This window comes from Mesoplodon bidens, assembly GCF_964165515.1.
Source record: "Mesoplodon bidens genome assembly, chromosome: 2".
Classification (NCBI taxonomy): Eukaryota; Metazoa; Chordata; class Mammalia; order Artiodactyla; family Ziphiidae; genus Mesoplodon; species Mesoplodon bidens.
Window position 1 is genome coordinate 22,502,587 of NC_138177.1, and position 12,041 is coordinate 22,514,627.

Genomic DNA, 12,041 nt, shown 5'->3' on the forward strand with positions numbered 1-12,041 from the left:
GCCTTTATGCAGTTCCTCAACCACAGCTTCGCCTGCTTGCCTCTACCATTGCCCCAGATCTGCACAGTTCTCCCTCCATGTCATTCAGGTCTCTTCCCGAATGTCCCTCAGAGAGTTCTTTCCTGACCTCCTGTTGCAATGCTTGGGAAATACTTGTACTAAAAAAATATTTGTTGTGAACCTAAAACTGAAATTGAACTGAGCATCCTGTATTTTTATTTGCTAAATACGCCAATCTTGAGTCAGGAGGACTCTGCACCCGCAACCCCCTGAGAGTAGGGCCGTTTGGTAGTTGAAGTTTCCAGGAGCAGCAAACAGGCTGCAGCTGCCACTCCTGCACAGCCCTGCCATAAAAAGAAGGCAAATCCTCTTCTGGGGCCATCCTGCGTATCTGAAGAGGCGTGTGTAGGAACTTCCAGGCCAGGAATTAAACCTAAGTGCTTTCTTCTCCCATATTCTCCTCCTTGGCCCTGCTTCCTGCCCCAAATGCTCAGGTGTTCTGCCTGAGTCCCCAGGTGATCACACACTGCAATGGACTCTCTAGACAGGCCTGGTACACTGTACTCAGGTAAGTGCTCCATGCAAGAGTCAGGAAGGGGGGATTTCCCCCCAACCCCCATGGGTTCTTTTGGTTGCTCTAATAATGAAATTGATACAAGACAGATTAACAGGAGGAAAAACAATTTAATTTGTATGCACAAAGGTCTTATAGAAATGGGACTCCCAAGGTGACCAAATCAGGATGTTTATATATCAGTTTTAGACAAAGAAATAATTATTTGTGAAGCTTTAACAAAGGGCCGCAGTGCTTGGGTCTGCAGACTAATGAAGAAGTAACGAAGTTTGTTTATACAGCTTTCTTAGCCTTGAATTCCCTGACTCTGGTGATAAGGATGCTTTCTATCCTTTCTGTATAGGGAGGATACCTTCACATGGGAGATTTATTTACCACTTTCACTGGGAAAGAGGGGAGTCAGAGTGTTTTTGTATGTCATTTTTTTCCCACTGGCTGTTTCTCAAATAACTTTAATTCAGATAATATGCCACTGTGATACATCTTGGGGCATCCTGCTCTGAGCCCCAAAGGGACAGGGAGCCCCTGCCATAGGAAACAGACACCACAGGGGAGGCTCAGAAATAGACAATGAGCTCCCTGACCTGCACACCAGTAACCATGACAACCTGTGGTTGGGGTGAGTTAGGAGTTGAACTGTGCCCCGCCCCCAGTTGGTATGTTGATGTCCTAACCCCCAATGCCCCAGAATGTGACCTTATTTGGAGATAGGGTCTTTACAGAGGTAATCAAGAGGTAACGAGATTATTATGGTGTCCTTATGAGGCGAACTTTGGACACAGACATGTAGGGAAGCAAGACCATAAGAAGACACAGGGAAAAGACAGCCATGTACAAGCCAAGGAGAGAGACCTGGGACAGATTCTCCCTCCCAGCCCTCAGAAGGAACCCACCTGCTGACTCCTTGATCTTGGACTCTTAAGCCTCCAGAGCTGTGAAATGACACATTTCAGCTGGTGAAGCTCCCCAGTCTGTGGCACTTGGTTACGGCAGCCCTGGCAAACTAATGCAGGGTGCCGGTCTCAGAGTCCGGGGCTGACTCTACCGTCTCTGCCCTGGCACCTCCCATCCCTCTATCCACCCAGGTGGGGGTCTCCACAGGACAAGTTTGTGGTGAAGCCTCAGATCACCCTGGGCTTCTTGGATCCCTTAACTTTTGTCCGAGCAACAGGCTTGGCTCAGGAAGGCCATTTGGTGGCCCCCAGGTTGGGGTCTCAGCTCTGGTGGCCAACCTCCACGTGGGGAGCATGCCTGCTTGTATAAAAGTTTTGCTGGGGAAACTTGGGCAGTGGCTGCAAACACTTCACTAGGAGCCAAGAATAAGACTGTCAGGTCTTACAGCCGAAGGAAAGAAATTCAGACCAGCCAGAGTTGGAAACGGCTTTTGGGCACATAAATAAAGCAACATGGAGATCGACTTTCTGGTGTCCAGAGCTGGTCTGTGCTCTCAGGACAAACCTCAATGAGGCAACACACTCACCAGTGGCAAGGACTGTGTTTTACTTCTCTTTGTGTTCCCAGCACCCAGCACAGCAGCAAGTACACAGTAGGTGCTCAGTAAGTGTCAGCACTTTCTACAATAAAACATAAACATCTTACTCCAAGCAGCAGAGAAAGGAAATAATTCAGCAAGCTGGGGAGCAGTCCACTTGGTGGTGGGCAATTTGATCTGCTCCCAGTTCTGGAGCAGATATCCAATGCTGGGTGACCTCAGACAACTCTCACCCCCGTGCTCTGGGACTCCGTGTCTCTGTAAAACTGGGAGCCTCAGTACCTGACAGGGCAGCCTCCAGCCCCAAGAATCCTTCCTGGTTTTGGGCTAGGCGGATGGTGCCTGCTACTAATAGGCCTCACCAGAGCTAACGGTGGGGAGGCACTGGCATCAGGGAGCTGGCAGGGAGGAGGCCAGGCTGTTCTCACCTACCCAGCTGCTCCCCAGGACCTCTCCCATCTCTGCACCTTGCAGCCGGGTGGACACTTTCTAACTGCCTGGGTTGTTCTAAAGTTCTACCTTGAGAGGTCAAAGCTTTCAGAGGCTGGAGTGAAGAATCGGGGAAGACACGCCCACTCCCACCACTAGCAACCCCATCAGGGTTTCAAGGGTGTGGAATCACGTGGAGCTGTTGTGGACTGAATGTGTCCCCTCAAAATCCCTGGGTTGAAACCTAACCCCCAATGTGATGATATGAGGAGGTGGGGCCTTTGGGAGGTGATTAAGTCATGAGGGTGGAGCCCTCATGAAGGGGATTAGTGCCCTTATAAAAGAGGCCCCAGAGAGCTCCATCACTCCTTCTGTTGAGTGAGGACACAGTGAGAAGATGGTCATCTATGAACCAGGAAGCAGTCCCTCACCAAACACTGAATCTGCCAAGCCTTGGTCTTGGACTTCCAGCCTCCAGAACTGTGAAAAATAAAATTTTTTTGAGCCCTCCAGACTGTAGTATTTTGCTACAGCAACCCTTATCGACTAACACAGGAGAATGCTTGGCTTATTTATTGTGTATTAGGGAGATGAATGCCAGTTTTGAGTGACTGTCACCTTGCACCTGCCTGGGGACCCCTGGGCCAGAGGAAAATGGGGATGAGAGCAGAAGGGTGAGAGGGTCTGGAGCTCTGCACCTGGTGGGAGGGGCTGGGCATCCTGAGGGGAGGTCCCAGGGCCCCAAGACTGTGACTCACCATCATTGCTGGCATAAAAGGAAAGAGTAGACAGACACCAGTGGGGGCAGAGAGACCCCAGAGTCGGTAGGCGACCAGCACACTCGGCCAGGCTGGGGAGAGGACAGGGTGGAAGTGAGTGAGAAGCTGGGGTCCAACACTGTTGCCCTGAAGAAGGTGGTGGCCTTTCTGTCCGGCCACTTCCACTCCCAACTTTGCCTGAACACACGCTGTGCTGAGGCCCCTATTCAAGCCACCTTTGCAGAGGTGAGTTGTGAGGGATGGGCCTGCCTTAAGAAGTCAACCCCAGTCTTTATTGGGGGTCCAGGGAGTCCAGAGAGTTGGGGGACCACCTCTCTTCACTGGATAACTGGGAGGGCCATGCAGTGAACCTCCTGTTCTCCGGGTGGGGCTGACCCATGCAGGAGGCTGGGTCAGTAGCAGTGTGGCCCCTAGGGGGAAGCCCTGGGTTATGGGGCACCAGACCTGGCTTCAGCACCCCCCACCAACCCTCCTCACCCCCTCGCTACCCTGCACCACTGGCGGGGGTCAGGCGACTCCCAGATGGGCCTCTCAGAAGGAGCAGCAAGGAGGGTGGTGAGCTGATGGCTACCCTGAGGACGGGGTCAGCCTCAGGTTTTGAGTCAAGGTCAAGGTCACCTTCCTCTCAACCCCTTCAGCCAGTGACTGAGCGAGGTGAGGGCACGTGGGCCTGGCCATTTCCGTCCTCCGCTGGCTCCTCTGATGGGCTCCCAGCATCCACTGGGCTGCGGAGACAAGTGTAGCAGATCCAAGTGGCACTTTGGCAGCTCTTCCTACCCATTTTCTCCGTTGGTATTGCTCCCCTGTAAATCTTTTGTGCCCCTAATCTGGCTCAGTGCTGGCCTCCTGAACAACCTCACCCGCGGCACCTCTTCTACACCCTCTGCCTCAGTTTCCACTTCACCGGGCAGTATCTGTGCCTCGGCTTCACCCCTGGCGAGGGGCAGGATGACCCGCCCCCCCAGTCCCCGTGCAGCACCCACGCCCCAGGTGCAGGGAGCTCGGCCTGTCAGAGGCTGGCGAGTAAGACGTGTCTTGTGCCCCGACGGAGCCAGGCCCTGCGGTGCGTCCACCCCCGAAACCCCCGAACCTCGTGAGCCACCCCCCCCCACCCCCATAGAGGAGAGCAGATGGCCTCCAGCCCTCCCCAGCGCTGGCCGGGCCTCCTGCCCTTTTGCTAACGCCCACTGCCCTGCATCCCCCAAGAAGCTGTAAGCGCCCTGACGGGCCCCTCACGTCTGTCCACATCCCTCCACCCTGGCCTGCAAGGGTCAGTGAGCGGCCGTGTCCACCTCGCTGGGCACTTCCTTCCTTTGGAGGCAGCCCGGCTGGCAGAAGGCTCTGGACGGCAGAAATCGGCCTGTCCACGGTCCCCACCGTGGAACCCCGGCGCGCTCCGACCCTCCTCCCCACGCAGCCCTTCGGGTGTGTGGAGTCCCCTCGTGTTCCCTAAGTCCCTTCTCCGGGCTGAAACCCCCCATTCTTTCCATCTTTCCTCACATGACTGGACTTTCAGTCCTCTCACCATTCTGGCCATTCAACCTGGCCGTGTTGCGGTTTGCCGCCGATGGCTTTCCGCGTGTGGGATACCCAGGGCTCAACACAGCCCCCAGGAGTGGTCAGATTCGCTGGGCCCGGGGGAAGGCTCTGTGCACACATTTTTGTGGACATAAATTGAGGTCATATTAGTTATCTTGGTCTTAACGCAGATGCTGCATTCAAAATGCCCGGATTCACATCCCTTCTCAGTCAGTCTCACTTTGGATAAATTACTTAATTTCTCTGTTTCTCACTTTTCTTAACTGTAAAATGGGAATAGTAACAGCACTTCCCAATCCCAAGGCAAAATTCGAGGAAAATAAAATAACGGCTGTTGGCCGGAAGGGGGCGCTGCACACCCGCTTTGGGCTGGGTGGGGAGGTGTCACTGTCGAACGCGATCGCCAGGGGTCGCCCGAGCGCCGCCACCCAGCTCCACGGGCCAGGAAGACCCCGGCAGGCCTGGCGGCTCCATCCCGGCGCCTCACCTTGCCTTCCTGCAAGACTGTCAGTAGTTCGCTGCAACCCCTCTCACCCGGATGCGGACCCAAACCGCGGATGCTGTGGCCGGGGAGCAGGTGTGAACGGGAGCGAGGGTCTGATGGGAATCGCGTGGATGGTGTAACAGGGAGTGATGCAAAGCCTTTGAAAGAATGGAAATAACACTCCGCGGAGAAGCACAATACCCCCCCTCCGTGAGCCCCACCACATCCAAGAATATTATAGGGCTGAGTCCAACTCTGCTCTCCAACAGCCCCCTGCCGTCACCTGCAGTGGCCCCAGGTTGTCACACCCTCCCCCTGACCACCCCCCTTATATCCCTCCACATTGCATGGGGTGCATTCACTGTGTTTAGGTGTTGTCCCCCTTTCACCAATGCCCCCTGTCCCCACCAGGAGCCTACAGACTCCCAGGACAGGGTCTCCTTGGTGGAGCACCCCCCAGGGGTCACCAGGACAGGCTGGCCCAGGTCGGTAAATTAGAAAGATCTGGGGAATCACAAATGGAATACAGAAGCAGATCTTTGCATTCAACTTCTTCCCATTGGCAATGAAATGGGGGCAAAACCTCTTTCTGGTCACAGGTGGGAAAGGGCATAAAGTTTCCCTTACTCTTAGCGTAGGAGGAAGCGTTTGGATCTGGCCTAAGTGGAGAAAAGTCCTGTTTCCAGAGTGTCTGCTAGGTCTTTGGCAGCCAAGGGAAGATCAAGAGGACATATCTATGACGGTTAATTTTATATGTTGGAGTTGACTGGGTTATGGGGTGCCCAGACATGTGGTCAAATGTTATTCTGGGTGTGTCTATGAGGGTGTTTTTGAATGAGATTAACATTTGAATCAGTAGACTGAGTAAAGCAGATTGCCCTCCCCAGTGTGGGTGGTCCTGACTCAATCAGTTGATGGCCTCAATGGAACAAAAAGGCTGAGGCCCGCAGGGTAAGAGGGAACTCCTGCCTGACTGCTCTCGAGCTGGGACATCAGCTTTTTCCTGTCTTCAGACTTGACCTGAATCATCAGCGCTTCCTGGGCCTGGAGCCTGCCTGCCTTCAGGCCAGAACGACAGTATCCTGCCTTATCCACTGGAGATTTATTCCAAGGTGTCCAGTGGATGCCTGAAACTGCAGGTCATACCAATGAACTATGTTTATAACTATGTTTGTTTTTTGGGGTTTTAAAAATAAATTTATTTATTTATTTATTTTTGGCTGTGTTGGGTCTTCGTTTCTGTGCAAGGTCTCTCTCCAGTTGCGGCGAGCGGGGGCCACTCTTCATTGTGGTGTGCGGGCCTCTCACCGCCGTGGCCCCTCCCCTGTTGCGGAGCACAGGCTCCAGACACGCAGGCTCAGCAGTTGTGGCTCATGGGCCCAGTTGCTCTGTGGCATGTGGGATCTTCCCAGACCAGGGCTCGAACCTGCACTGGCAGGCAGATTCTCAACCACTGCACCACCAGGGAAGCCCCCAGGGAAGCCCCATATAACTATGTTTTTTCCTCTACATACATACCTATTGATAAAGTTTAGTTTATAAATTAGGCACAGTAAGAGATTAACAGCTATAACTAATAATAAAATAGAAAAATTATAGGGAATTCCCTGACGGTCCAGTGGTTAGGACTCCACACTTTCATTGCTGAGGGCACAGGTTCAACCCCTGATCGGGGAACTAATATCCCTGCAAGCCACTCGGCACAGCCAAAAAAAAAAAAAAAAAACAATTATAAAAATACACTGTAGGGGCTTCCCTGGTGGCGCAGTGGTTGAGAGTCCGCCTGCCGATGCAGGGGACACGGGTTCGTGCCCCGGTCCGGGAAGATCCCACGTGCCGTGGAGCGGCTGGGCCCGTGAGCCATGGCCGCTGAGCCTGCGTGTCTGGAGCCTGTGCTCCGCAACGGGAGAGGCCACAACAGTGAGAGGACCGCGTATCGCAAACAAACAAACAAACAAAAAAACATTAATAATAGTTAAGTAAATGTGGACTCTCTCTCTCAAAATATCTTATTGTACTGTACTCACCCTTCTTGTGATGATGTGAGATGATAAAAAGCCTACCTGATGAGAAGGAGTGAGGTGAATGCCGTAGGCGTTGTGACATAATGTTAGGCTACCACTGACCTTCTGGTACCATCTGCTTTGGGTGACCTTGGATCATTGAACCATGATGATGTCAAATGGCTGAGTGCTGAGTAACAGAGGCAGACGATGTTGACAGTTGGGCCACCCAAGAGGGACAGAGCAGGAGATCTTGAGATCTCATCACACTACTCAGAGCGGTGCACAACTTATGAATTGTTTATTTCTGGAATTTTCCATTTAATATTTTTGGACCCCACTTGATCATAGGTAACTGAAGTCGTGGAAAGTGAAACCGCAGATAAGGGGGGACTACTGTACAACAGGCACGGGTCTCCAGCCTGTTGAGTGCAGATTTGGAGGCTTGGCAGCTTCTGCAATCACATAAGCAATTCCACATGCATATATAGATATGCTATATGATATTCCTTATGATATATATGTGAATATACACAGATCCTATTGGCGCTATTTCCCTGGAGAGCTCTAACTAATGCAATATCCTAATCAAAAGAGCAACACTATATTCTCTCCTCCCACATTGGCAAAGACAAGTCCTTTGAGCATATGGAGGAATACTGTACATGAGCAAATCTGTTGAGTCAACATTTCCTCTCCGGAGTCTGTCCTCGGGAACCAGCTGCGTGTGGTGAGGGTGTCTCGTGCGCATAAGGAGATTCAGGAGGACATCTCGGTTTCCCCTGCCCAGCACCCTGCTGGTCCCCGAGTGGCAGGTGTCACTTCCCTGCCAGTCACATCCTGCTGCGCGAACCGTGGGACTCCTCGCACTACTGGGATCACTAACCACTCCCCAACCCCCGCCGCCCAGCCCCCGCTGTTCTCTCTGATCCTGACTGTGACCCCGTGCAGCGTGTGTGGTGTGCAGTGTGCGTGGTGTGCAGCATCCTCCCCTGAGCAGTGAGTACAGGTGACCCATAACTGATGCCAAACTCCTCTGTCCAGGGGCGAGCGTGGTGTGTTCAGCCATCCCCACACCCCTGGGTGTGCATCCCTCCCTCACCAACATACACCAACGAAACTCCTGTTATTTGAGCTGCTTTTAACGTGGCTGTTCTGTTACTTATGGCTGGAAGCATCCTGTCAGGTTAGCCCAGGCATCCCGAGAACACCCAGTGACCCCTGGCTCCAATGTCTCCCACTAACTCTCTCATAACAGCCTCAGGAAAGCTCTAGGCCAATGCACTTACTCTTTCCTGTATCACAGGTCACTTTCCCCGATGGCCTGGCAGCACATGCGGGAATCCAAGCAACACCCACATCACCACAGCAATACGTCATCCAGGAGATGAGAGGCATCTTGTTTCCTGAAGGGACTGATACTCTTTACTTTTCCTCTAAACACCTAAAACAATTTAGATAGAAGGCGTTTTCGTTTAGTTTAGTCTCTGATATTTTAAAATTGAAGTATAGGGACTTCCCTGGCGGCGCAGTGGTTAAGAATCCACCTGCCAATGCATGGGACATGGGTTCGAGCCCTAGTCTGGGAAGATCCCACATGCCACGGAGCAGCTAAGCCCGTGCGCCACAACTATTGAGCCTGCGCTTTAGAGACCGCATGCCACAACTACTGAAGCCTGCGTGCCTAGAGCCCGTGCTCTGCAACAAGAGAAGCCACCGCAACGAGAAGCCCACGTGCCGCAACGAAGAGTAGCCCCTGCTCGCCACAACTAGAGAAAGCCCACGCGCAGCAACAAAGACCCAACGCAGCCAAAAATGAAATATAAATAAATAAAGAAATTTATAAAAAAGAATTGAAGTATAGTTGATTTACAATGTTTTGTTAATTTCTGCTGTACAGCAAACTGTTTCAGTTATATATATATATATATATATATATATATACATTCTTTTTTCATATTCTTTTCCATTATGGCTTATCATAGGGTACTGAATACAGTTCTCTGTGCTATACAGTAGGACCTTGTTGTTTATCCATTTATATATAAAAGCTTCCATCAGCTAACCCCAGCCTCCCACTCCATCCCTCCCCAAACCCCTACCCCTTGGCAACCACCAGTCTGTTCAGATAGAAGGCATTTGAAATGGTTATATTTTCCACAGAGGGTCTAAACATGCAGAAGAATGTTAACACAGGTACCACTGTGGGCTCTGCAAGCAGGGACTGTGTCACACAGTTTTATATCTTCTGCAAACTTCACACAGTCCTAGAACCTTAAGGCCTTTTTCTTCTTTTTTAAAATCAGAATCAATTTCTCTCATGAGGACCTCTGAACCTCTCCAGAAACCACGGAGTCTGGTGTGGCACGTGCTGGGATTTCAAAGGGAAAGTGCCCAATATCTCCAGTTCTTTCCCACCCCTGAGACTCCACCTCCCACCACGCCCATCTCTCACCTCCAGTCCTGCCAGTCTGCAGAGCAGGCCTGCACTCACACCCCCAAGCCTGGCTGATGGCTCTGCTGGAAACCCTTTCCCCACTGTCTCCTGGCAACACTTGCTCCTTGGAGCCCATCTGGATGTGGGGCGAATGGACTTTCCCATCAACCCCACGCAGAAAGAATGAATGTATTCTTTCTTCATTTGTGTCTGTGTCATTATATACAACTTGTTACCCATGCCTTGTGACTTTGGTTTTGTAAACTAACTTCAGCCCAAATAGTTCACACATCTCCTCCCCTTACCCCGCGCAAGGGTAGGGGCCACTCTTTAGAGGCAAGTAATACACGCTTCTCCCTCTTCCCCACCTTACAGTTCTAGAGAAAAAAGGGTAAAAAGCATCCAGAGTTAGCCACCTCCGGAAATTTGGCCCTGTGACTTATATCATTCCATTCTTATTTGGGTGTTGAGGCTCTTTTGTATTTGTGATGGAGTTTATTGTGAAGAGAGAACTTTAAACTGAGCCATCTTGGGAAAAATGATCTTTTCAAGCTTATTCACATTATTTACAAACTAATTGTACCTGACTCCTGGCTGAATTCCAATTACATCCCCCACCCCAACCCCTTACAGCTCCCTCTGAGGCCTGAGATGCAGCTTGCTGGAAGGCACTGGCTCCACCAATGACAAGCTGCCTTGTGGTGCCTCACTGTCTGGCAGGGCTGGTTACCCTCAGTTCTAAACTCTAATAGACAGTTTTTCTTGGATCTTAAGCCCTTTGGCATACCCCTCTTGGTAATCATGCTTTTTGAGTTTATAGACCCAATCCTATCCCTGCTGTTCAACATCCATTCCTGCTAAATTAATCCACGAGGATTCCAGAAAAAAATGCCTGAAAATCCAGAACATCAACTCTTCTTGGCCTTTTGTTAACTTGGAGGCATTCTGAATAGCTCTCTGGATCCTTTGCTCGCATCACCAGGTTGCAAGCGGCATCTGAGATGCTCTGCCATGAAGTGGTTGGTAAAGCAAGGGATCTACAAGGAAAAAAATCTCACTTCTGGGTCCATCTGCTGCCCAAATCTGAACCTTCTGGACCTTGTTTACCAACGTATCTCAATATTAACAAGAGAATTTGATATTTTCTCGGATGATATTAAGGGGGAAAAGTCTTTTCCCTTTTTGAAAATTTAGGAGAGGAAAGGAGTTTGGGATTTTGAATAGCTCCCAGTTAAGAAATAATAATTCAGGGCTTCCCTGGTGGCGCAGTTGTTGAGAGTCCGCCTGCCGATGCAGGGGACACGGGTTCGAGACCCAGTCCGGGAAGATCCCACATGCCGCGGAGCGGCTGGGCCCGTGAGCCATGGCCGCTGAGCCTGTGCGTCTGGAGCCTGTGCTCCTCAATGGGAGAGGCCACAACAGTGAGAGGCCCGTGTAACGCAAAAAAAAAAAAAAAAAAAAAAAAAAAAAAATCATCATATGGGCAAAAAGTTTTGGAACGTAACACTGGAGATTTGTATCTTAACATCCTCTTCAGGCCCTAAATCTTTGGGTTACCACACAGCAGGTGGGATTACTTCCTCAAATCAAGCAAATTCCCATGCCATCACGAAGCATGTGAACTCCCCCTAGAGGGTGCATTTTTTAGGAAAAAACAAAAAACAAAAACAGAACAAAAGGCAGCTACTTTCTAGGTTACTGGGCATGTACCTCACTTCCTTTGCCCTGAGAGACATTTCTGTAATCTGCAGGCCACAAACAACTGCTCCATCAGTCTGTGCTTTGTTAGGTGGACATTTTAAATGAAATAAATTTAAAAAACAATTTCATTGAGTACAAACAACTGAACTGGAGGGGGAAAAAAGGAAGCTTATCTTCTGAGCAAATTCCTCACAGTAAGTGTAGACATGAATTGTGTTCTTGGTGAGTAAGAGGGAGAGGAATTTGTGTGAGAAAGTCCTTGATTCCGTGTTTCAGGGACACAGGATCAGACTCCAGTTAGGGAATCTCACGGAGACAGGCTTGGTTCTTCCCCTTGACCTTCCCTGTGGACGGTGGGCCGTTCACAGAGGGGAGCATGATGGAATGGAGGTGCACTGGCCCTTCCAGTGGACATGCCCGCATGTGTAACAGTGTCTCCGTCACTGTCATGAGTGTCTTGAAAAGTGGATCAGTCTCTGCTGAAGTTGGACACAGGCATGGGCTATGACCCAGGTACATGCCCACAAGAAGCATATGCCTATGGTCACCAAAGACAAGTACTGGGATGGACCTTCATGGCACTGCTAGCCCCGGTGGTCCTGA